This window comes from Coturnix japonica, chromosome 4 (genome assembly GCF_001577835.2).
Source record: "Coturnix japonica isolate 7356 chromosome 4, Coturnix japonica 2.1, whole genome shotgun sequence".
Classification (NCBI taxonomy): domain Eukaryota; kingdom Metazoa; phylum Chordata; class Aves; order Galliformes; family Phasianidae; genus Coturnix; species Coturnix japonica.
The window spans coordinates 57,620,076-57,645,847 of record NC_029519.1 but is presented as its reverse complement, the minus strand read 5'-3'; the positions used below and the strand labels follow the sequence as shown (position 1 = coordinate 57,645,847).

General features: G+C 34.6%; 1 protein-coding gene across 9 annotated transcripts in view; it reads right to left on the bottom strand.

The window, feature by feature from the left end:
- SGCZ (sarcoglycan zeta) overlaps nucleotides 1–25,772 on the bottom strand; it is a 348,739-nt gene that overhangs the window by 276,129 nt on the left and 46,838 nt on the right. The window lies entirely within an intron of this gene.

Genomic DNA, 25,772 nt, shown 5'->3' with positions numbered 1-25,772 from the left:
GATCCAGTTAGGCATTCAAGCTGACCTTGGAAGCACGGGGGGGTGGGAGGGTTCACCTCAGGTGAGAGGACCACCCTGCAGAAAATGCACATACGTTGCAGCCCATCATGTTACAATTGCATAATCAATTTCTGATTACCCAAAAAGGAGGAGGCATATACTACAGACATGCTGTTGCCTCTGACGAACAAAACATAAGTACCCCTAACAACTACTGCTGCCCCTGGCAACCAACTGCTGTCCTAGCAACCAAAATGATGCTATGAAGAGGATAAAAACCTGAAGAGTTCTGAGGTAGAATGGGTATCCTTCCATAAAACTGCAACCTAGCAGCTCAACAAGGCAGCTCTGACTGATTTGCTGCCACCCTACAGATGAACAGAACATTACTGGACCCTTGGTGGTGACTTTATGAATTGTTCACTAGGATTTCTCTCTTTACTATCCCTCACATTCCCTAGCTGTTTAGAATTTGTAGTAAGATGAACTGATAGCATTTGGCCTCTTTTGCTGTCTTAATCTTTCTTCAGGTACCCATACGTCAAACCACAACTTCTAATAATTGGAGCGAGACACCCCTGATGTTATGCACTACACAGTTAAACAAACATTTTCTGCCACCAAAACCTTTCATAGACATCAGAGTAGGCGCAGAAGGTAACAAATGCAGAAGTATAACACTCCAATTAGCATAATATTGAAGGAAACAGATGAGCAGACCCTTCATCCACTTTTGTGCTTTGAACAGAATCTTTCACCTTGTTAAATGAATAATAGTTCTGATAAGACTAGCAGGAGATTTCTTTTTCCAACGTTTTGGGATAGATTTTTGTTGTTGTTTTGTTTTTTAATTACTATAGTGCTTTTACCACCCACAAGTTAAACTTAAGAATCCCTTCTACCTATATTAACAGTCTCTGAACAGTATCAGCTCTCAGTACAACATAGGATAAAGCAGATAGATGAAAATAAAAAAGCTTCTAGACAGGAAACAAAGTCAAAAGTGCAATACCTTTACCACTTTCTAATTTAGCAGTTTGTATCAGCCTGTGAGCCAACCACCACAATTCAGTTTCCAAGATTTCAAAACAAATTTAGAATAATAATAATTTCTCAGTATCTTTTTAGAGTATCCATTACATTGTACATGATATAAACTTGTACGTAAAGGAATGGATCATGTATTATTTCTTACAAAATGAAATTCTCATACCCTATAAGAACTGTAAAGAATTGCATATACAAAGAAATATGAGTATAAATGCAGATTATCATTATTGTGAGAGAACTTCCTTTTTTAGTGTGTTCTTAATTGTGCTATTTCATTGTATTTATTATAAAGTGCATGTGAAAGTGATGAAATAAGTATTTTACTTTTAAAGTTTTTTCTTCCTTAATTTCATTAAGGAATAATAGAGTCATTTCAAAGAAAATAAGCAAACGTTCACAATTCTCTTTGTGAAAAGAAGCTATTTGAAACCTTAAGATGTTTATAAAATAATCAACCTCAATTTTTCATCTGAAGGTGTTTCTGAGCTAATAATAAAGCAACTCCGACAGATTGTCTAGGTGAAGTTAAATAGAAGATTACATATAATTATATATATTTAAATGAATTACACAAAAAATAAACACTTCAAATAGACCTGCTTGGAGCTTCTTTGTTACAGAACCTGTTGTGAAAAAAAAATGAATTACAAATTAGTTTTAACACATAAAATGTCTTTTAGGAATGGCTTGCAAATTGCTGGCTGTCATGAATAATAAATACATACTATCTTGTCACACTCTCCAGATCTTTGATAGAACTCTCAAGGAAAGAGATGATCATTATTATAGTAAAAGCACAAAATCCTATGTAATATTACTTCCTTAAAAAAAAATAGATTGACATTAAACTTTTTGTGACCAAACATACTAGCCCTCCTACCTCATAAAATTATCCATTTTGCTGTTTCCAGATACTGCTGAACCATAATCTAATGTATTTTATTACATATTTAATGAAATAATTTGAGTTATAAAGTATACATTGTATATATACACGTTACTCCCATGATTAAAGAAATCCAGTTATCTCTTTCCACTGGCTTGCTATGTTACTTGAGGTTAAACCCACACATTACCATGGTATGTTTTTTTATTTATTTATTTTTATCCCAATTGTCTAAGATATAGCCTGAAGAAAATCACAGAATTCCTTGAAGTCATTTTATGGTTAATCCTTGTTGCTCTCAGCTACAGAAAAGCAGCCTTTAGCATCTGTATTGCCTTCACTTTAAAAAAAGAAAAAACAAAAAAAAAACACCTCCGTCACTGTATGCATTTGTGTTAACATCAGCTACTAACATAGAGGGAAGTTACTTCTCTATCTTTTTTCCTCTTTGATAAATACACCTCTGAGATAGAAGAAGCACTATCAAGTACTTCTTGAGACAGTAAATGAATCTGTAGGTATGATTTGATCAGCTTTGAGTGTTGGTTGAAACCTGCATGTCATCTTCTATAAGTTTCAGAGGAAGTCTGGAATCTCTTAAATATCTGTCCACTGTAATAATATTATCTTAGGAAGTCATATTTTCTTTGATTCTACCATCTGGGTAATCCAGTGCTGACTCTCCTTAGTCCTTCTCATAGGTGGATTATGACCAGTAGCAATGTCAGTAACAGTTATTTCATCTCTCTTTACTCAAAATTCCTCGCAACAGTCACTCAAAAAGAAACAGACTGATAAACGTTGTACAGCAGAACAGAGTATTACGCTCAAACAAGTTAAAATTGTAACACTCAGAATAAAAATAATAAACCAAAACCAAACTGAAAAGCAAAAAAGCCATACCTTACACTACTGAAGTCTTGCTCCTAACATCAGTCACAACAGTATTTGTCTCATACATAAAAAAGTAGATGTGCAACATCAGCCTCCATGAACGCCCTATTCTGCAAGAAAGCAGTAGCAACGTGTTCCCAAAGCCATATAGAAATGCTAATTAGACATTTCTCTTCTGGAATTTCTCAAAAAAATAATAATAATCATCTCACTTTTTCAGTGCACACATTGGATGGGAGCTTTTCCAGTTCCTACAGTCTATAAACAGACTGAAATTATATTTTCCTTTTCTGTTTCATAGAGGGAACATGACAACAGCAAACTTGTGTACCTGACTTTTAGTAACAACAACAGTGGAATTAGAATAAGCTGAGAATTTAGAGTTGCTCCAGTGCTGTCAGGCTGGTCACTGCAAAACCAAGGAATGTGTTTCTCTGCACGCTTATTCTGCTAATTACTGCATTAAAGCGCTACAATACCTTCTTGCTTAATTTGTTTGTTTTCCTTTATTCAGCAAGCAGTTGTCGGTTTTGGTGGTTTACTGGATCTTGTACAGTCTGAGTGCTGTTCATTTGTCAAAGACTCTCACCAGTTGACAGAACTGTGAAAAATGCAATTATACAAAGCCAATGGAATTTATTTTTTAAGAAGCAGAAACTGTCATATTTATTCATCTTGCATGTAGAAGCCTGCACACAATTATGTCAAAATATGAAGACATTACAGACAGACATTGGCAGAAATATTTTCAAGTCTTTAGCTTGTTCAGGTAATGCCTGAATCACCAGTATATTTTAGAAAGCATGAAAAATGAATGTGTTCAAGCAGACTAAATTAACAGCTCTTTTCAAAAAGGATCATAATGAAGTTTTCCTCTTTACCTGACTGATGTTACCTTAAAACAGCAAGGAGGCCATTCATCTTAAATAGTAACTGTGGGAAATAAAGCCTGCTATCTTTATGGCTTCCTATCTTTCTTTCTTCAGCAAAAATAATGCAAACACATACACTGAGGACTAGAAAACAGGGGGGAGCCACATAAAAAGCTACTGAAGTTGATAAAAGCTTTAAAGTCTCTGTATTTTTTTTTTTTCTTTTCTACTTCTACCAGCTACAGTACAAAGAAATGGGCACGACCTCCACAAAACCAGTGACCTCATAACTGCTAAAGCACTTTGAAAAGATAGAACCTCTCTCTCATAATGGAAGGGCCCACCAGAAAGATGAACTACAATTCTTTTCTACTCACAGGACACAGAAAAGGACTTATTTCCAGTCACAAGAGCAAGCTGAACTTCTTGACTCTGGAATTATAAATATGGACATGGAATTAAGAACAGTCTGAGTGGACCCAGAGTATGCAACTTCTTTTGCTCTCAGGTGGATCTCTCCTGATGCACCTTGAAAACTATAATCTAGGTAATTAAAAGCTGAGGGGGGGGAAAAAAAAAAAAAAAGTCTCTTTTAATTTAGGAAATACCGTAAGGATGGAATTCAATCAATGTACATGCAACATTTTAGTTTATATTAAAATGTTTTCTTTGTATATATGCGCAAGATGGCATATGCAATATATAAAAGCATTTTGTCCACAAATAAAGCCATGCTACAATTCTGAAAGAAAACTGAAAACCAAAAATAAGCCTCTATGATTTCAGATTAGGTTAGATTTGCAGCCTAAGGGTTGCTTGAGAAATTGAGAATTGAGTTTTACTTGATTTCCCTCCAGAAAGAAAGAAATAATTTGTGGTTAATTTTGTATTTGGTTTCCATTTTCTTTGAAATGAATACGTAATAAAACAAAAGGTGTTTAAAGTAGGATTCCCGAAAGCTTAACCTGGTGACACAGAAATGAACATTTTTGTATGTCTGTGAAGTAACATTCTGGTTAATATCCATCACTTAAATCAGTTAGAGAGAAAAGCAGATACACTTAGCATGTGGTTAATAGGAAATCTTTAATTGCTATCATAGAGAGGTCCCTGGAGAACAAAAGAGTCAATGTTTTCCTCTAATGATGGCTGAAAAGTTTCAGTGGTTGCAGAATTAACGCACTATAACAGGTAGGGATCCTCAAAATATCTATGAAGTGGCTTTGTTTCCTTTTCAGATAGTTAGTGGGCTTAATGTCTAGTGTGGAGCTATGCTGTCCATGCCTAGAACTGTTCCTACTGTGCCAGAGTTCCTACATGGGGATACAGTGGCAAACCCATACTGACTTCAGTAGCACAGGAAAGCCTCACATCTCCAGCACTGTAACACATGCCAAATATACTGCAGTTTCTACCCTCTTTCTACCCTCTTTCTACCCTCTTCCATATCTCCAGTAGTATAACTCCCCACCCACCAACTGAAGCGTGGTCCTAATAGAGGGCATTCAACCTTAATATATTAATGACCAACAGCCATAGCACTTGGCAGCTGCTCTTCCCCCTTAGCAAGGAAAGTGACGATTCAGTCACTGAGTAGCATTATCTCTAATCCTGATGAGAAGCTCTCTCTACTGCCATGGCAGCATTTTATAGCACTTTTGTTTACTTGTTTACTAAGCAATTAGATTAAAAACCAGATATATTTGACACACTGGTGAAAGCCTACAGTAAAGGATGAACTCATGCAGAAGCAAGTTACAGGCAGGACAGAGCTGAAGTCTAAGGAACTTTATACTTGCTTTTTTAGAGGCATTTGATGTTTTGAGCAGCATCAAAACAAGTGATGTTACATTAAACTTCCACTAAGAAGAAAAAAATCTGGAGATATTTGGACAATCCTTCTTTTTTTTTTTTTTTAAACCTACTGACATGTACTAAGACAAAGCCACCCAAAATGTAAAAGATGCCATAAATCAATGTTATCAGTACAAATCCAGCCCTGTTTTCAATTTAAAAAGTGAAATCATACACCATTCTATAGCAGTTTTGAGATGTGAGCAGAGTTCAGATCCAGAATTAAAACTTCAAAATCAATATCAGAAATTTCTGTTGTGCAATTACATGGAAGACTCTCTAGCAACTCCAAGTTGTCATTGTGAGCTAGAGCAGGATGTGAAGTGAACAGCATTTGTACTAAGGTTTCAAAGATAAATGGCAAAAAGCAAGAAAGTTCTAGCTTTCAGGCTCTGCAGAGCTGTCAGGATCAGCATCCCCAGACCTACCAGCTCAACTCATACTTTCGTTCTTCCATCTAATACATACTAACTCAGCCTGCCTCATTTCAACTTGTGTTTCAAATTGAAATTTCAACTGAAATTGAATTTTCTCATTTCAAACTGTCATGTTTCAGCAGGCTTTATTCAAGACCTCCTCACAACTCTACTGCTATGCTCCACCCTCTTTAACCAAGACTTACAGGATTTCTCCCTTCATCTTCGTCTCCAGCACCACCTACATAACCTCCACTCTACCATATTTTCCCTTCTGGTTTTCATCCTATTTCTCTAATCAGCATCTTCCCTCTAATTGGTACCATCAGGCTTTTCTGTCTTAGATCTCTAAAGTTATGTCTGAAAGAAAAAATAGAAGAGTTCTAAGTAAATTTAGACTTGGAATTCACAGTAAGCACATTTTATAACTATATTTCACTTTTGTCGCAAGCATAGCTTGAAAGAAAGTCATAATTCCTATTGTTAAATCTATAATATCAAGCACACTTGTATATTTTATAACATGAAGTAGTCATTTCCCATTATGTACTTTTATTCAACTAGAAAGCATGCCACTAACAAATTAAGGTGAAATAAATAATAATCTAATGCATCTTTTTGAGAAACATACTATTCTTCCTTTGATTTGTTTGGTTTATTTAAACCATAAAGGAACTTTTTCTACTACTAGAGTTGAGAATGACTTGGGAAAAAGCGGTGGCTTTAACCTATTTATTTAAATATTGGTAGCAACAGGTTTGAGGTGACAAATGATTTCTGAAAAAAAAAAAAAAAAAAAAAAAAGCAAGTAAGTTTTTTGAAATATTTGAATATTCCTGTTAGAATATTTACATGCTTTAAAAAGTAGGTCAGCATTAACTTGTAATTCTAGTTCAATTTTATTCTCAAATATCTGTCATTAGTAAAGTATCTCTTTTTGAGCCCCTGTCAGACATTTTCCAATCCAGCCTTACTGGAAAATCCCTCTTCCCCCCCCCCCCCAAATCTTCATTTAAGTTTAATCATTTTTTCCTCGCTGCCAACTCTCATCTTCTTAGTCCAGTAATCATCACACCTCCACAGCAGCTCATCTCTTTCATTTCCTGTTTAGACCATCCCATCAAATTATTTGAAGACAAGGATATCAGGCACAATACAGACTAAGGAAATGTCTCTGTTGTCATCTATGTTACATTTAAGAAAATTTATACTAAACATAGAAAATTTGCCTCTGTACATTATCAATGAGATTAATGCGCCCTGTTTCAAGAAATTTGGGCTAGAATTTTCATATCATATGCTACGTGGATGTAATGGCAAGCTTGATATGCCTAATATACCTGTAGGTTTTACTTCATCTATTCTAAATAGCAATATTAATTGTTCAAAAGATTTTGACTTATAAGCCTAGTGAGAGTGAAGTAAGACTGAAGATATACATTTAAGTCATCAAATATACATTTTTCTCTTGAGAAAAAAAAAATCAATTAATCTGTTGAAGCATATGGATGAACCTACACATCAGTATAACAGACATAAGTGAAATAGTTTTTAAAAAGTTTGGATTTGCCCAGAAACTTCAGTTCATCAGTGATATCCAAGATACCAAAAGAGACCAGGGAAAAAAACATAATCCTATATAAATTCACTATAAAGAATGTTAGTTATGAAATTAGTGAAATTTTAATGCTACGCTCAGCAGATAAACTGAAAAGAGTTACATTTTGGAGGTACTGAAGCATAATTCAAGTAAGTAATTAGGTAAGGCACAAAAATACTATTTCAAAATTATGACAGATGTTGCACACATCAATAGGGATATTCTTTTGGGATATTCTTTTCCAGTGCTGTTTCTTCAACAAGAACGAGCACAAGAACAATTAATTATTTGTCACTACTTTGTTCTGCAGTGATATGCTACACTGCCAGTTACTTGTTGCACCAGTTGTTCCAGACGTGGAAAGTGCAAGATTCTGTGTCCTAACCCCATCAAAGCTGCCTTCACTTCACCCTTACCTGACATAGAAGTTCACAGAAAAAAATCTGTTCGAATTTTAAAAGGGAATTTTCAGAAAGCAGCTGGTATATATATATATATATATATATATACACACCTATATATATATATATGTGTGTGTGCGTGTGTGTGTGTGTGTGTGTCATTACTACTGTAAACGCGTTAAAACAATTATCACCTGGCTAGTTTTACTCAACTGCTGCAGAAATGATCTGCTTGCTAATATGGGATATCAATAGATTAGATTAGCAGTCTAAAAGGGTTAAGACAGCAAAAGAAAGTTCAAAGATCTCTAAAAGCCAGGTCCTGACTCAAGATGGTATAATAAACATTACTACCTCTTCTGAGAAAACAGATAATTCAGTTTAAGTTCTGACTGAGATGCTACCTTCAAACTTATTCAGTGGACTTTTGGCATCCAAGGCAAGGGGACCCATTTGGAAATATCCTAAATGCAAAGGGTGTTCATACATACCAAAAGCATCTCAAAATAAGAAATAACTATGGAAAACACAAAATTACCACATCAACTACAGTACAAACATGTACAACAAGAGCATTCAGAAAAAGGAAATTGTATTTCTTAAGCCTTAGGAGAAAAGGCGAAACAAAATAAGAGAAATGACAGCCAGATAGGAAAGAGGGGTAACACACTTGAGGGAGGGGAAATGGTCTCAAATGACCCTGAGGAGCACTGGATATGTCCTTTTGCTGAGCATTCAAACTGAAAATTTCCTGAAGATTCTCAGAAGACAATAACATAATACATTCTTAATGCTTAAGTACAATTTGAAATTGCTATACTACTACATGATTCTTTTCAGTGATGATATTTTCTACCTTGGTAATCAAAGACTTACTAGCAACTTGCACACCTTACAGTGTAATAAGGTTGCAACAAAAAGCAAGCCCAGTCGAAGCTAGCTATTCACAAGACATTTGTTGTTTTTTGTTTTGGTTTTTTTTGTTTGTTTTTGTTTATTTGTTTTAGCCTTCATAAATTCTATTAAGTGATACATATGTATACATAAACATGTATGCACACACACACGTACACACAAATCTAAAGTAGATCTGAAAAACCACAGTACTCCTGAACTCCAGATATCAGTGTAAAGCAATAGAAGGTGGAAAAGTCCTTCTTATCCAGTAGACAGGCCAGCTGCTCTTTGGCAAGAAGCAGATGGCAGAAAGACAGTGGACTGCTCTAAACATTCTGCTAGATTACAAACAGAAACAGAGCATCAAAACACAGAAGTTATCTATTCAAGCTGAAGTCTACCACATGTTATTAATGGAAAAAAATAAAAGGGAAGAACTGTACCATTTTCACAAATTGCTTCCAAAGCTTGTCTACACTATCAAATTCTCAGCAGCTATCCAAAACGAAGTCTCACTTCTTAGCTCTATTCTTAGGACAGGTAGGATTAATCACTTGGAGTCTTTGAAAAGAAAATCTGATCACATAAAAAGACTAAGTATTAAGAGGCATTTGAAATTAGACAATTGCTCAAAAGAAGTTATTAGCCCCAAACTATTACAGCTTCAGATTGAAGGATGAAAATAGAAGATTTGGGGATATTCTGGCCTACATAATTTGTCTGAGCAGATTATCTGGTATTATTTCCTCCAATATTTTCAGACTATTTATCTATGTACAGTCCTGTGAAAATGTGGGATCTCAGTTTTCAGTTCCAAAGGCTAGATTTTAACAAATGTATGTAGGATACAGTATTTTATTCATACATTAATAATAATGCATTAGTATAATAGTAGTTATCTACTCATCTATCATTCAGTTACAAGCTGGAAGCTGCGCAGTACTGGTTGCAAGAACACTTGGAGGGACCATCTCCCACTTCAAAAATTATTTCAGTTATGACTGGTTAATTTGCAGATAGTTTTATCAGCAATGATAAAAGGCTGTCATATTCAGTCACAGAATAGTCTACTATATTCTTCTGGGTTCTCTTATTTTATTCTTACTGAGAGATATTTGAGTACCCTACTCAACATCGACTTCAACAAGCATTGTCCTTAGTATGAGTGTGGAAATCTGACAATATTTTCTTCAACATCTAAAAATGCAACAGTTTCAAAAGTATCATGTAGCCACCAGTCAGAGAATACAATCAAGACAGTTTTATGTTGTTTTTTCCCTTTCGCTTTGTAGCTGTAGTCTTAGTTAAAAATGCAAGCTACATTTCTAAAGTGGATAATTTTTATTTAATTCCTCAGAGAAATGAAAAGCTAAGAAAAGTCATCTTCAAAGTAAATATAGCTATTTGTTTCCAAGAATAGCAAACCAGTTCAAGGATCATTTCTTTCTAGAAGCAAAGCATATTGGATTTCAGGTGGAAGACTCCTGGGAAAGAGAGAGTAAACTTTCAGTAACTACATCAATTCTGACAAACACATGACAGCAAGATTGTACCCTGGAATAGAGTATGTCAAATATTTGTTACAAGTTGAGGGTCAGCTCTCTAGAAGCAGCTTTGCAGAAGTTGCAGAAGAGGCTGTGAGTATCTCAGTGTTCTCAGCAGTTTCTTGTCTGGATAGGCTCCTCCCAGAAGTGAATATAATTAAGATGAGAAGTAAAATATCAGTGTTTCGAAATAAATAAATAAATAAATAAATAAATAAATAGGAAACACAAACACGCACACACAAGGTAGCCAAATACTGGGACAGACAGCCCAAGAAAGTTGTGCAGTTTTCATCTCTGGATATATACGAAAGTCAGCTGAGCAAACTGATAGACTGGATGAGTTCTAAATATGCTTTGGGAAAGGTAAGATTCAGAGGTCCCTTACAACTTAAAATATTCTATACTGCTATGATTCATTCTGTTTTCACTGATTCTACAGAAGTTTCTCCAAACCACTTTAAGAGAAGAAAGACAAAATAATTTGAGGAGCAAGCAGAGAAGCAAAATAGGAGTGAACCTGATCCTCAGAAATAATTACTTCATTATTATCAGAGCAAGCAGACAAGAAGCACTGACACTAAAGAAAGTAAATTAGGCTGATTACTCAGCAGTAATTCTAGTTAGAATTTACTATTATATTCTTGGTAGAATTAGAAATTAAACCAGATGATAAGGCAAAAAATAACATCTGTTTAAGTAGAGCAGGAAACACCGGAAGTAAAGAAAAATGGGGAAGGATGGACAGAAGAGTAATTAAGATTCAAAGTAAAATCACAACATGTTCTATGTTTGAGAGACAAGTAGGGGGAACAAAGCTAGTGGAAAGAGTGGGGTCAAACTAATTAGACAATCACCACTGTGCTATAAGGGTGAACTGTCAGAAAAAGAAAATACAGTCACTGCCTGGGGTGCACACATGATGGAAGAACAAATTTATTAGACATGGCAATGACTAGTGAGACTCCAGAAAAGACTAAACCAAAGAGACCTCCTTGAGCACATCAGTTTAGCTGCTAAAGAAGTTTAAGCAAACAAAGAAAAAAAATGCCATGGGTGTCAAGAGGATAATATTTATATTATTAAAGAAAATGTCTTCTTAATAGAATGAGTTATATAATATTCTTAAAAGCAGAACATAAATATTCCATTCTATAGCTCAGCAACTTGGTGTTTTCTTTTGTACATGGTGGCAGGTTTTTTGAATGCTTTATAGATAATTACTCAACATACTATAAGGATACTGGTAGCTTTCCTATCCCTTCCAGCAAAATCTAGTAAAATTAAAAACCAATTAGTTCAGATGAGGATCAGAAGTAGTTTTAGGGAATTAGGCAAGTCATTAGTCCAAATGTGACAAATTACACACTTGAGCACTTGACAATCATATAGGCAAATAGTATTTGGACGTATTTTTTAAGACATAAATGTGTTATCAGAACTTAAAGCAGCCAGCTATCCAAGGACTTCATAATCATAAGGAATGCTTCCTTTTCACATGGTACGCTTCTCCCCTTTCCTCACTATTCCTCATTCACTAATACTTAAAGTAGAACTTAATTAATGTAGTCCTACCTGCCCTTATATCAAGTCTCTATAGCCTGAAGTCAATGTCTGAATTTTCTACCACTACATACCATTTTGACAGAATGGCTAGCCTTTCTGCAAATGTTTTCCTGCTGCTCTCTGTGATTAATGCTTATCCAGAGCTTCAAAAGCTCATTAAATACTTAATTTTGCTATCTGTAGGTACACCCAGTGCTCATATCCTCTGAAATTTTAGTTTCAGATGAAAAATAGTTTTAACACACTGAACAATACAACTGTGGGATATACTGATTAGAATCAGTGCCATTCATTACATACATTATACACCAGGGCAGACTCTTTCCATAGCTTCAGTTATGAGACTGCCACTAGTCAACATATGAGAATACTGAGAAAAGTAAATGATGTTTTGGTTAGATCTATGCTTCCCATTAGGCTGGGCTATTAGGGCTTTCTTCTGCTTTTTGTGTTGTCCAACCAATAACAGAAGAGTAGCCAACAACTATTCACAAATGAAAAATGAGCATGCAATTACAACAATTTATTTGCTGTCTAGTGGTCCATCAAGAATGCATAATCAATATTCTAAGTGCCCTCTGACTAATCTACCTTTAGTTCAAAATGGACACTAATCAATTACAGTCCTGTTGGATTTAACAGAAAAGAAAATTAACTGTTAAATTCATACAAGTAAACATTTCTTGATACCTTTAAAATAACATGGGGGGAGGGGGCGGGGGAGAGGATTGATAGGATGATTTAAGTTTATTTTACTTAAAAATTACAGCTGTGGGGCTTCATAGGGTTTCACAAAATCCACTAGTAATACGTAGAGAAAAAGACAAATCCTCAACACTTTCATCTAAAAAATTGAACCATTTTTCCATACAGCCTTTTTTGAATCTTCAGTCTATACTCTTTTTTCATACAGAATCTAATTCAATATGGTACAGCTGTACTCTAAAATAGAACAGACATTTACATCAGTTAGATGTCTTCCAGCTCTCTTATTGTCTGAAAATTCATACAACTATTTACTTTTTATTACTTATTTTTCAGTCAGTGTTAAATATGACAGCCTAAACACAGGATCATCTCAGCCATAGGTCCTGTAAGGATATGTTAGTATTAGTTGTCATTTTCGTTTGTCATGCCAGCTTGAACAGATAAGCAAGACAGTCTTTGGAGAGAGAGAAATTAGAAGATTAATTTTGTAATCCTTTGTAGAATATTGTAGCTCAGAAGCTTCTTTGTGAATCAGGGAAGGTGACCCTGATATCATTGCAGCTCATCAAATTTCACTTAATGAGAACTCAAGAGGGCACTGCTGAGAAATATTGTATAGATGGATAACTGGAATGAATTTGAGGATACTACTTTACAAATTGCATTTAGAGTTATCTAATTAGCTTGGTACATTGAAGTCTTGGAGGAAAACTCTAAGCAAGACAAGATTTACAGGGAGAATAGACTTTTTATTATCTCTCAAGTAATATTTCTCAATATGCATCATCAAATTTTCAGGTCAAAGATTTTATCCAAAATCTTCTCCCTTCTCTCCAAATCATATTAGCTCGTGCAATAGTCTTTCTGAAAGCTAATCCTTTTCTTATAAATCACTAAAGTCATATCATCACTGCAGCAACTGAGGAAAGAACTGTCAAGAATGCAGGTGATAAATTCATCCACTCAGCAAGTCTAATTCATAAAATTTAGCTTTCCTCTCCCCCTCCCCCCCAAAAAAAGATACCAGATCTCAGTCAGTTCAGCTTTAAGTTTTCAAAAAAAATTTTTTTGACAAAAAAAAATTTAACTGGAAACAACTTGCAAGAACAATTTGATTTTGTCTACTGAATAACATATATATATATATATATATATATATATATATATATATATATATATATATATTTCAGTGTGGGCATTCCAAAAACATTGGTTCTGCTACTAAGCCTCCTTGTTTGAGGAGATACCTATGAAGTTTCATTTCTTTAAAATAACACACATTAATATCTTCTCCAGGACCTTATTATGACCTTAGTACATCTAATCTATTAGACAAAACAGTTCATAGGGGGTTTTGGTCTAGACTATGTTAAATACAGACTCTTCATAGCAAATTTAACTTCTGTGTTCACATTTCTTCACAACTATGACAAGTTGCTTATCAACCAGAACAAGTAACATCTAAAAAACTTGAACAACTTATTTGATTTCACAGGCATAATTAGTTGGAGGATTTAAAGACCAACAACTGAAGTGAAATGCAACTGCTTTCTATACTGAACTAATCTCCATATGAGATTTCAAATACTGCATGACTTAGACAACATTCCACAATCTTCTCAATTATTCTTCCCCAATGCACAGAGTAAAAGAAATCATCTTGGCAAAGAAAAGTAGAAAGGAGTAAGTAATTGTCTAAATATTTATAAAGTCTCATTAAGCTGAACTTAATTTTGAGAATGTTTTTGGCTCTCTAGGTTCATGGGTGGCTTTCTGCAGGCACCAGCTGCAGTTCTTAGACCATTTGAAAGGTGCTCCTCTTTCTTTAATAGCAGCTTATGTGATAAATATGCTAATTAACTGCAGAAACCTGCTAGAAAGCCTTCAAACTGATGCTGTGTAATTGAGTAATAGCTCAATTGATAAAACTATCTGGTCCTTTCTCCCTGCCCAGCCACAAGAAGTTGACATAGCAGTGTTTCTGTCAGAACAGACTGACCAAAGGACTACAAGTGCCCTCCTCTGGATATGGGATGCTACTCCAGTTCATTCAAGGAACAGTTCAGATGACTGACTTGTGACCAGGTGCCTAAAAAATCCTGTGCTGAAATGTTTTTCACTATATATATAGACATCCTGATTTAAAAAAAAAATGCAAGTTTGTATTGTAAGTTTGCTAGCTACACAGACTAAAGCACACCAGACAAATAATTTAAAACATATCAACCTGTGTAATTAACAACATTTAGCATTATTTACAACTAATTACTCTTCAAAGATGTTTCTTAACTGACTGAACACAGAAAATTGATCTTTAGTACTACCATTCTCAAGTAGGATTTAGATGAAAAAATACACCTTTTTTCCAAGTCTGAAAATATATTTTCCAATTGTTTAGCTTATAATATCAATCTTGATAATATATACATGAAAGAAACCATTAGAAAGGGAGAGGGAAAAACAACAACAACAAAAACAAAAAAACAAAAAAAAAACCAACAAAAAAAACCCCACACTACTATTAATATGGCTTATAAATGACTATCCATTCACAATTAAGTAGATAATATTTTTTAATTCCTAGCCATGCTGGGAACATTCACAGTACTGAAATGTATCACAGTACACTTATAAGTCAGTGTATGTCTAAAAATAGATTTAAGATGTTTACTATAAGCTTAGGTATCTGCATTTTGCAATCTGGGCATATACATTTACATACATTTAGCTATTAAACTGAATGCTGCGTGTGACAGCATAATTTGCATGTTAATGATTATGCAGCTATCAGAAGGAACACTGGAGAGAGTTTTACGCTGTACACAGAAACAAAAGATCATACGCAAGATAAAAGCAACATTGTGAAAGATGTAACCTAATGCATTGATTGCATTCCACTTCATTTATCTAGAAAACCATCATCTTCCTTTCTGACATACAAGCCAGGAACAACAAGGATGTTCACATGAGCTTGAAGTGTTCTTTACTAAAGACACCCCCAAAAAACCACATGACTCACGTTCCCAGTGTCGCCCCACCTAGAGAAAGACAAAACAAAGAACTCTCAGGCTACAGATTCAGATCGGCATAGATACATGTTAGTCAGATCCATAACAATACACACATATCTCAGCAGTAGTCCTGAGAGTCACTCATTAAAACAACCTATAATTTGTTTCCAGTTTATAGAACAAAGGCAGACTTCAACCTTACTAGTCTGTTAAGGAATGGAACAGATAAATAAAAAAAAGGAAAGAGACAAAATCTAACCTGGAATCTGTCTGTCTCCTAGACAAATGCAACTATTCTCAATTGTTTCACAAATTGTCTTCTCTAATATGAATGTATTTTTCTTCAGGTTGTGTCCTGATGTTTTGTCTTGAGAGTTTGTACAAAGTTCTTTACATCATCACAACTAAGTGATGATATTGACTGATCAGGGCTTGCACATATGGTAATCTTGTTATGTCCAACATTGGGTGTTCTCTTAATACAGAAATTCCACAATTACCTATTTTTTAATAATCTCTCCCACCACATACACAAGCTTGTACACTCTCAGGTCTAATAATCTGCACCATTTTTAACCTCTAGATCTCTAAACCTACTTTACTGGTGTCTGGACTCCTTCCAAGCACATCTTTATCTGAAGAAATTCATTAACATGCTGGTTACATCATTTGCTAATTACTAATGAAAAACTTAAATTAGATCAGACATAAAATTGATCTCTTTGACGCCCCGCAACACACCCCTCCTGCCCTTCACATCCCAGCTCAATACACTGTTACTGTTATCTCTCATTTAGTGTCTTTCTGACAGTTTTCATTCCTTGTGTTAATCAAGCCAGTTTCCATTAATTTTTCCAGTGGGATTTTACAAGTCTTTTTTTTTTTTCTTAATTCACGCTATCAAGAACAATTCATTAAATTCTAAATATGTGAAACTTCCTACACTGGTCTTTCAGCTATTTACCATATGTTTTTTAAATTTATGTCAGCCTGATATTTCCTGTATCAGGTTGTCTTTTCCAGTAAATCATATTATGCTAGTATTTTTATCAGTCCTTACTTTCTCTCAACTTTTTTTAAGCCAGTTTTGATTCTGTATTTGAAGTTTTGATTCTCTTATCCTTAAAAATGTATGTATCTTATAAAAACTTGCATAAAGCATGAAGTACAATTGCAAAGAAGATTGCCATGAAGGGGTCTTAAAACCAAGCGTTTAGCTTTGAAATACCAAAATAGTGCAAACACTTTTGGCTGACATTCTTGTTTATCTTTAGAGGTTTTCTTCAGTTTTTTGAGCTCAATTTACCTGTGGAGGCCTAGCTTGAATTTGGTGATAAATTTGACAGGAAATTAATGTTTTTGAATGGGGTTTTTATTAAAGTAAGTTGATAATCTACCATTAGATTAATAAATTGTAAGTTCCATCTATTTACATTTCTAAATTCTTTTTTCTTATGTTTTAATTATTTGTCTCCAACTACTGCCTTCATTCTGATGAAAATTTGACATGCAGCTGACAGTAGCTGATTTTCATTTTAAGTTTCTGTGATGTCTCACCTTCAACTCATCTGTTACCTTCATTTCTTGGTAAAGAACAGGCAGCACCAAGAGCATTGCAGGAACTACTAAGTACACATTAGTAACAATAAGATCCAAAAGATTTTCCTTAGCTGCTCTTCAGAATCAGTTCCATTAGCACATTACTAACATCCACCAATGCTTTGACAAAATATTTAACTTAAAAATTGACAAACACATCTTGGTTGCACATTTTCAAGTATTAAAATGAATCTGAAAGCATCTTATATGCTGCCTCTGTGCATTTCATATGTATACAGACACAAAACATCATTAAGTGCATTATCATCTGCCTGTGCATATTTCTCACATTCAATAAAGCTTTGGCTGGGAAAATCAGCATCACGTAAGAGCAGACACCCTAATTTAGAGATGTAAAATTTCAAATAAGAAATAACATCAGAAGAATCTGAAACTTTCAAAATAATCAAGAACAAGCAACATTAGGATGAGATAGAAAAGACTTTTTGACCAAAATAACTACTAGAAAATGGGCAGATAAAATTATTTTAACTACCACCCAGACAGTTCAAAAAAGTACCTGCAACTGCAATGTTCTGCCTTTTGTATCATACAAATCAGAAGACCTCCTACATTACAATAAAGTTTCTTAACAAGTTTGAAATGTACGCATGTGAGCTCAAGAACCCTGAGGTGCAAGAAAATCAACACAGAGTTTCTAACACTGCCCCGAGCCATAGGGTAAAACAAGATAAGCCAGTAGGTATGCACAAATAAGACCAGGGATCCACGTGTCCTTGTATCATGATGTTCATACCTACTTGTACATAGAAATTTCAGTTTCTTATTCAGCCTTTTTGCAGAACCTAGCAGCTAGATCCTTCGAGGCACTACACTGAAAACCTGAGCAATTCACTTAGGGTAGAATCCATCACCCTAATTTTCTCCCCCCAGAATTCCCATGGTTAGAGTGGGCCTTCAGTCATATTAAATCTTGTTTCACGGTCATGCTATTCAGTAAACATCAACATTTACCAGAGCTTATCTACAGCTACCAACCCTTACAAAACAAAAAGTCTTCTGAAAAAAATGGATTAAGACATTTCTCTCAAACTGAGCACACTGTCAGGAATCAGCATGGCTTCTGTAAAGAGAAAATCCACTCAAGAGGCTGCAGGAGATCTCAGCATGTAACAGTGAGCAGATGTTTAAGGAGACCAAGTAGAGAAAAAAATTATTTGGATGACTAAGATCTCTTTGAAAAGTTTCCATACTAGAAATTACTTTAGAAACAGAATCATTTTGGATTAAATTTAAGGAAAACAAACAAACAAACAAACAAACAAAACCCACCTTTTAGAACAGCCCAGCCCACCATAGTTGACAGCTCCTTGCATTCAGCATCATCACCAGTAACTAGCAAGATGAAAGTACAAGGCAACCACAGAGTAAGAAGATAACATTGAAGTCTTATAGTAGCAGATGATATTTCTAAAGCATAAAGAAATGTAATCTAAACCCTCTATCACAAATGCAGATCCAGAAGTGGCTACATAGGAAACAGTTCCTGGAATCATCATTGATGGTTCTGTGATTCCTTTAACACAAAACACAGCAGGAGTCCAAGTAAAATCACTAGGAGTTGTGCACCTCAAAAAAAGTAATAAGTATACAGCATGGGGCATATTTATAAAAAGACTCTCTAGAAAGCCCTAGAATGCCCACATCTTGAACAACTCAAGCATTTCACAGAAGACATATCTGATCTAGATAGCAACATAATACACTGGATTCCATGGAAGTACAGACTAAAATGATTAAGAGATTACAGGAGTTGCCATATAACAAATGATGAGAACACTAATTCAGAGAGAATGATACAAAGAAAACGTGTTTAGTCTTTAGAAACTCTTGAAAGCAATGATAAAGACAGCACAAAGCTACTACTCGCTATAACGCATAGTATCAAAAATAAGAACCACTTGATAAACTCGATAAAACTAGCAAAAAGATATTTTACAGCAGGAAAAATAAAGTACCTTATACAGAAAATAACACTTTCTATAAGTTGTTGCTACATCCAAAGGATACAGAGACAACAAATACCAGTAAATTCAAAAGACAAAACAAAAAAAACCCTCAGTCAGCTAATGCATAAATAGAAATTAAAAAGGCAAAAGAAAAGCCTTACCTTCTAACACAAGGCTAATCAGACACTGAAGAAGAGAAAGAGGATGAAGCTCTGGTGCTTTCCCTAGTTAGCACTAGCACAACCCCTCTCACAGATGGAGAATAGTGAACTGAATGACACATTGATCAACTGAAAAGTAACACTACATATATATATATATATATATATATATATACACACACACATATATATGAGATGCTCCAAAAGTAATGCCTCCTGTTTATTTCTACAGAAACTACAACACATCCAAATAACACAATAAAACCCTCTGGTAGAACAAATTCTCAGCTACAAAAAGACTATTTTTTCAACAGTTGCTATGCACTTTTACCTCTGATGAACAAGATCCTGCATGCTTCGGTGGTCATGCACTGTTGCCGCCACCACTGCTGAAACACACCACAAACTTACTCTCTGTGCTCACATCTGTTTGATCTCCATAAACGTTCAGCACATATCTATGGATATTAATGGTGCAATTTTTTCTTCATGGAGGAATTCAGACTCTCTGCTGCCATCTGTGGCACAGCAACAAAGTAGAACAGAACACTGGTGAGAAAGTTCAACCTCTACTGCCATACCACCAACATTTTCTTCTGATGGCTTTCATAGCAGCTCTCACATTTTAAGCACTGTGAAACTTCATCATTCTGCATTGACTCCGATAAATGTTAAGTTTGTTGCTAAATTCCAGTTTGTTGTCATGTTGTGCATCATTCTGGGGGTTGTAGACTTTTCTACTTTTGAAAAAGAAGAAACCCAATGGAAAACATATGGTCTTCCAGAGTATTTTTCCCTGTATAAGCTGGAAGTAGCACAGGAATGAACACAACCTGTATACAGCATGACCATACTTTAAAAAATCAGTAATGGCTATTTTAGGGACCTCTTATTAAAGATAATGATGCAACTAAATTGGTGATGTTATTCTCTTAAAGCGATCAAATTAAATCTATACACTTTTGATAATGGATCTTAACATTTTACTTCTCAGAGAGAAATATTTTCAAAGGGATAATCGCCTTCTGACTAGTGAAGAGGAAACCACAAAAATTCTATTCAGATGAAAACTTTGGTCTCTTATCCAGGATAAAATATCAGAAACAATTGTATTTGGTCCAGATTAACAGCATTCCCCTGTTTTTAGGTCATAAATATATTATCTCTTGTTTTCTGCACTACATGTTGCAGAACTTTCCACCTTCATTTGTCCTGGATCTGTGGAGATAATACAAAAGCTCCACACAGAAATTCTATAAGTAGTGAACAGAGTCAGCAGCAATAAAGCAGCATTTCTAACCAGAGAAAAGCATCCTGGTGCCTTAAACTTATTAAACTATTATTAATAATTATTATTTTTATTATTTTATTTTTAAAATATTTTTAGTTCTAAGTACTAAATCTGCTGGAATTTTCAGATCCAGATGAACTATTCAAGCACAAGCACTTCTCCAAAGCTGGCACAGCTACTTCATCTGACTTGAAATCTCCCTCTCCATGCCTTCTGACTTGCCTGTGGTCCAACTGCTAGAGTCAGAAGGTATGGAGAGAGAGATTTCAAGTCAGAAAAGCCACCTTATATTCTTTGATCTTTCAAGAAAAAGCCTATGGAGCCTAATAGTACAAAGTTGTGATTTCATTTGAAGACAACAAAGATACATTAAATATGCTTTAATTCATAGATGACAGTAGAACCTGAAGTCAAAAAAAAAACTCACTGTGTTTACACAGGTGATTTTATTTCAGTTGTTCATCTTCTGTAGATCATGACCTCTAACACATACCAGCAGCAGTATGTCAGAGACATAAGAGCAGATGTTAAGTACTAATTGAAATTAGGCTAGGTCAAAAAATTTCAAGAAAAAAAAATCTATCACTGAGTTGGATACTGGAAACAGCAGTGGCATTAGCATACCTCACCAAATGAAAGTGTTCAACTTACTTGTTTTTATTTAAATAAATTATGTACAATAGGAGATGCAAAGAAAAGTAGGTACTATAGCATTTGATTTTGACATTTATAAGTTCTCAAATGAAAACACTGAAAAGTAGGCCATTTGAAAATACTTTAATGAACAAAGTGTATACCACCTGGTTAGGAAATTAGCAGATGTAAATCATGAGAAAGCACTGAGCCAACAAATGATTATGATGAAGAACACAACTATATTTAAGCACATAATTAGAACTATGGAAATCAAACTGGGCAAAGTCATTAGTGCAGTGGATATGTGTATTAGATGGGCACTGAAACTACTTACTGCTTTGTTTGCACTATATAACTCAAAGTTACATAGGCAAATTTCAGCTCAGACACGCTGTGCAGGCATTCTGAAGAAAACCATGCCTAATTTACTCTTCCACTGGCTTAAGAATACCACCTACTGTGTTTCAAGTGCTGCAGCAATGCATTGCCATAGTACAAAATAGCACAGCATAGCAAACAGTCCAGGAGCTTTTTGAATAAAATACATAGTCATAGAGTTTGCAAACATGCTACCAATTAATCCAAACTACCTACTGCTTATCATATTTTAATGTTCTGTTTATTGTAATTAATTCTCTTTGTATCTCCTTTGTCATCGCTAATTTTATTTCCACGTTCCAGTTTCTTTTCTGTAATTTGCTCCTTCAGTAATAATTCATAAGCTCAGCCGCCAACAGTGCTCACCTCTGCAATCACTGTTTAAGAATAAACAGGTAACGCCTCTGCCAACATGATCTGAACAGCAGATCTGCTTCTTTGTAGCTTTTCTACATGAAACACACACAGAGAAATCCTTGAAGGATTCAGTGTGTCTGAATTATCCGCAAACTATCCCAAAGCCTGGCAAAATTTAAACAAAGTAAAAGATACTTATCAAAGACTCATGGTTTTACTTTTATTTCTGCAATGGGAAATAAGACACCCTAGCGGACTTTTGTCTGTTTTTTAAAAGCAAAGACCATCCTATATACTGAGACTCTGAATTTTGGCTAACAATTTCTCTTACCTTAATACTAATAATAATAATAGAGAATTAAGTATGTGAACTAAGTAACATATGCTAACAGATTAAAAAAAGTTTTCCTCTGTGAGGACAATCAAGCAGTGGAGAAGGGGAGAAAGGCTGCTCAAAGCCCAACTGGGAAAATACTGCTTTTCTTTTGATCACCTTTTGTACATGCTCCATTTCAGATTAATTTCAATATAAGATCTATATACCTTTTTAAGATTTATTTTCAGCAGACACACAAATAATTGGAAACATTGACATTAGCATCAAGTATTAGTATTCAACATACTGTATGGTTTCTGTATTTTATTGACAGCATTACAGAAATTTATTTGGAGGGGATCTATTTGTCTGCTTTATGTCAAAAGTTAAGAGGCAGACTGTAATACTGAAAGTAAGCTAGCAGGAACACAGAGTTCTCCTGATAGCAGTAAGACTTGTAAAAGGCAGAGGAATTATGCCTGAGCCCATCAATCTTGGACCAAATCCCAAATAATCTAAACTGATCACTCTGTCATAATTTCTGTATCCTCACTTTTATACCTGCCTAAATAAAAGCTTATTTTTCACACACTGGACACAGACCAGCACTTCATGAATTTAAATGTATTTAATGTGTTTTAATTTGTTAGCTCTGCAGCAAGGAGAAACTCAGCAAGTGTCTCCTAATAAGCTGCACAGTACAGCACATTGTACAGTTCTTTAATGTTGTTAAAAGATACGTCCTACTATTGCTGAAATCTGTACAGAGCAAGAAAACAAAAAAACTCTTTATGATTTTACAAAGAACCCTTAAAATTTTGCAGTGTTTCAGTATCTAAATTTGGCCTCCAAAAATCAAACAGGTGACTTTGGCTGGATCCTACATTTAATCACAATTCAAGCTGAAAATATTACATTAAATATGACAAGATAGATGATAAATGCACTGTTATGGTTCAAGGATTTGCATCCATGATGTGAATACATAACGTACTGTGACAGGTTTTATAATTTATACACCATTTTGGGAATACTATAAAACTATAGGAACAATTTAAAAATCAGATCCCTGCATAGGAAAGCACATAATTTACAGCATATTTTCATGAGTTTTCACATATTATTTTCTACTGATGGCCAGATTCTAGGGCGGTAACTCCTTTTTCCTACCACTGATGTTCACGGTTATAATTATATAAAATGAATGAATTTAGACTATAAGGATAGGGAGGAAGAATGCCATTCTTTCATTCCTGTGTCAGAAGAACTAGCAACCTGGTGAAATGCAAACTTAACAGAAGTCTCACTAGACATACCATAGTTTAAAGAAAGCCATCATTGTACCAGTGCTCTGCCCACCGAAAGAATAAGTTTAAAATAAAAATTTTGAGCTGCTTAGGATTTGGGGCACTGTAGTTTAGAATTCTTAGGTCCACATGAGCACCCATGAAATTCTGTGTACTTTTTGATTTCATTACTCCAAAAATCAGACCTACAAACTCTTAGAATTTTTTATAAGAACATTTATTCCATGTAATGTCTGTCATTTCCCATTCTGAATCTAACAAATGACACTGAAACAAAATGCCTCACCAATGACTGAACAAACTGAAATAAAATATAGTCAAGCTTTCAGTAATAGTATTCAGACAATATTAACAGATTATATTCTACACTGAAAATTGTAACAGGAATAATAATTGAAGGCAACAGCCAAATCCAAAGTAATGTAATACACTGAAGTATTCTAGTATTCTAGTTGAAAGCATTCTAGTCATTTAGCAAGTGGACTTAGAGGCTTAAAATAAGTTGATGAATTCCAAGTATATTCTTTAAAGAACAGGAGAGTAGTCAGTTTTTATACACTGGCCATTTACTATACAATAAGTACGGAAAGACAGATACTACAAAATTTGAGCTGTTCTGCATTTTCCTAGTTTTATTTTATCACTAATGAATTTAAACTAGAGCAAACTGGTCGTACCATTTTATTTACTGTAAAATTCATTTATCTCTGCTAATTTTTGTGCTAATATTTCTGGCTAAATTTATCTTCCTGGTTAATCTTATTCTATTAATAACAGCAGGAATAGCAGCCTTTTTTGCCTCTTTCCATAAGATACATACTATATAGATATGCCAATCTATTGCAGAACTGTTCTTCCTTCTTTTTACTATAAATTAAGCACCTCCCTTACCTGAATCTATATTTGACTACACAAATGCACAGCATCTAAAATTTTTTAGTTCTAAATTAGGCAAAAGAATTTTCAACACCAATGTGTAAACTCTAGAAATTACTTTAGCTCTAGAATTTAATTTTACCATTTCATTTCACATATGCTGTAAAAAGTTTTACACTTTTATGAACTTTTGACTTCATGGCTACTCAACTATTCATTCCACTGGCTTTCTTGAGTTATGCAGTCAATGAACTGTTTGACACAAAAGTCAAACTTTTCGCTGTTGCTCAAGTGTGCCTGCCCTGCAGCTGCCTGGTTGTGTGGAGCTTCTGACAATCCAAATATTCCAGTAAGCCAACAGTGAATGTCAGTCAAGATCTGCAATAGCAAAAAATTGCACATATTCTTATGCAAAGAAAAAGAGCTCCAAAACTGTGGCTTTTCTGTTTGCTTTTCTCTCCTGCCTAGAATCTTAGAAAAAGGGAACTGTGCAAAACAGAAAATAGCATGAGAAGCAAGGTTGTTTGTGGAATGATCTTTATCTCTATTATTTTTATGCATTCCATTTGTGGAATGATTTTTGTCTCTATTATTTTCCTGGTGTAAACAAATTATATTCCAATTTAAAAAAAAAAAAAAAAAAAAAAAAAGACTGAAAAGTACAAAAAAGATGTTTTTGCTATACCTCTAGGTAGAAAGTTCAGTTGGTAAGTATTATTATGGAACAAGTAATGATTACCTCCATCAAATTCAAGAAACCTACAGGTTTGGATCCAGAAACCGGAATGATACTTTAAAGACAAAAAAGCTTGGGTATAATATTATGGACAGCCCAAAACATCTAAGGAGGCTAAGAACTGAAGAACTTCTCCAATAGAGGAGGAAAATGTTTTTCATGGGCTAGGAATTGGGTAACTTCTTGAACCTGGATACATGCCACTGAAGTATATTTTAATATGCCTGACTGAAAAGTAATAAACTAATCTGTTAAAAAGAAAAAAAAAAAGAAAAATAAAAGGAAAAAAAGGTTTCTAGCAGGTGGTCAAAGAGTAGCTGTATGCTGACATCATCTTCTCCTGTACTGAGGAAGAATATATATGGAAAGAGACTGACTCAGTATGCTGCCTGTTAATGAAATTGAATGAATAACCTCATGGAAAGAATAAGAGATACCAAGTTGCC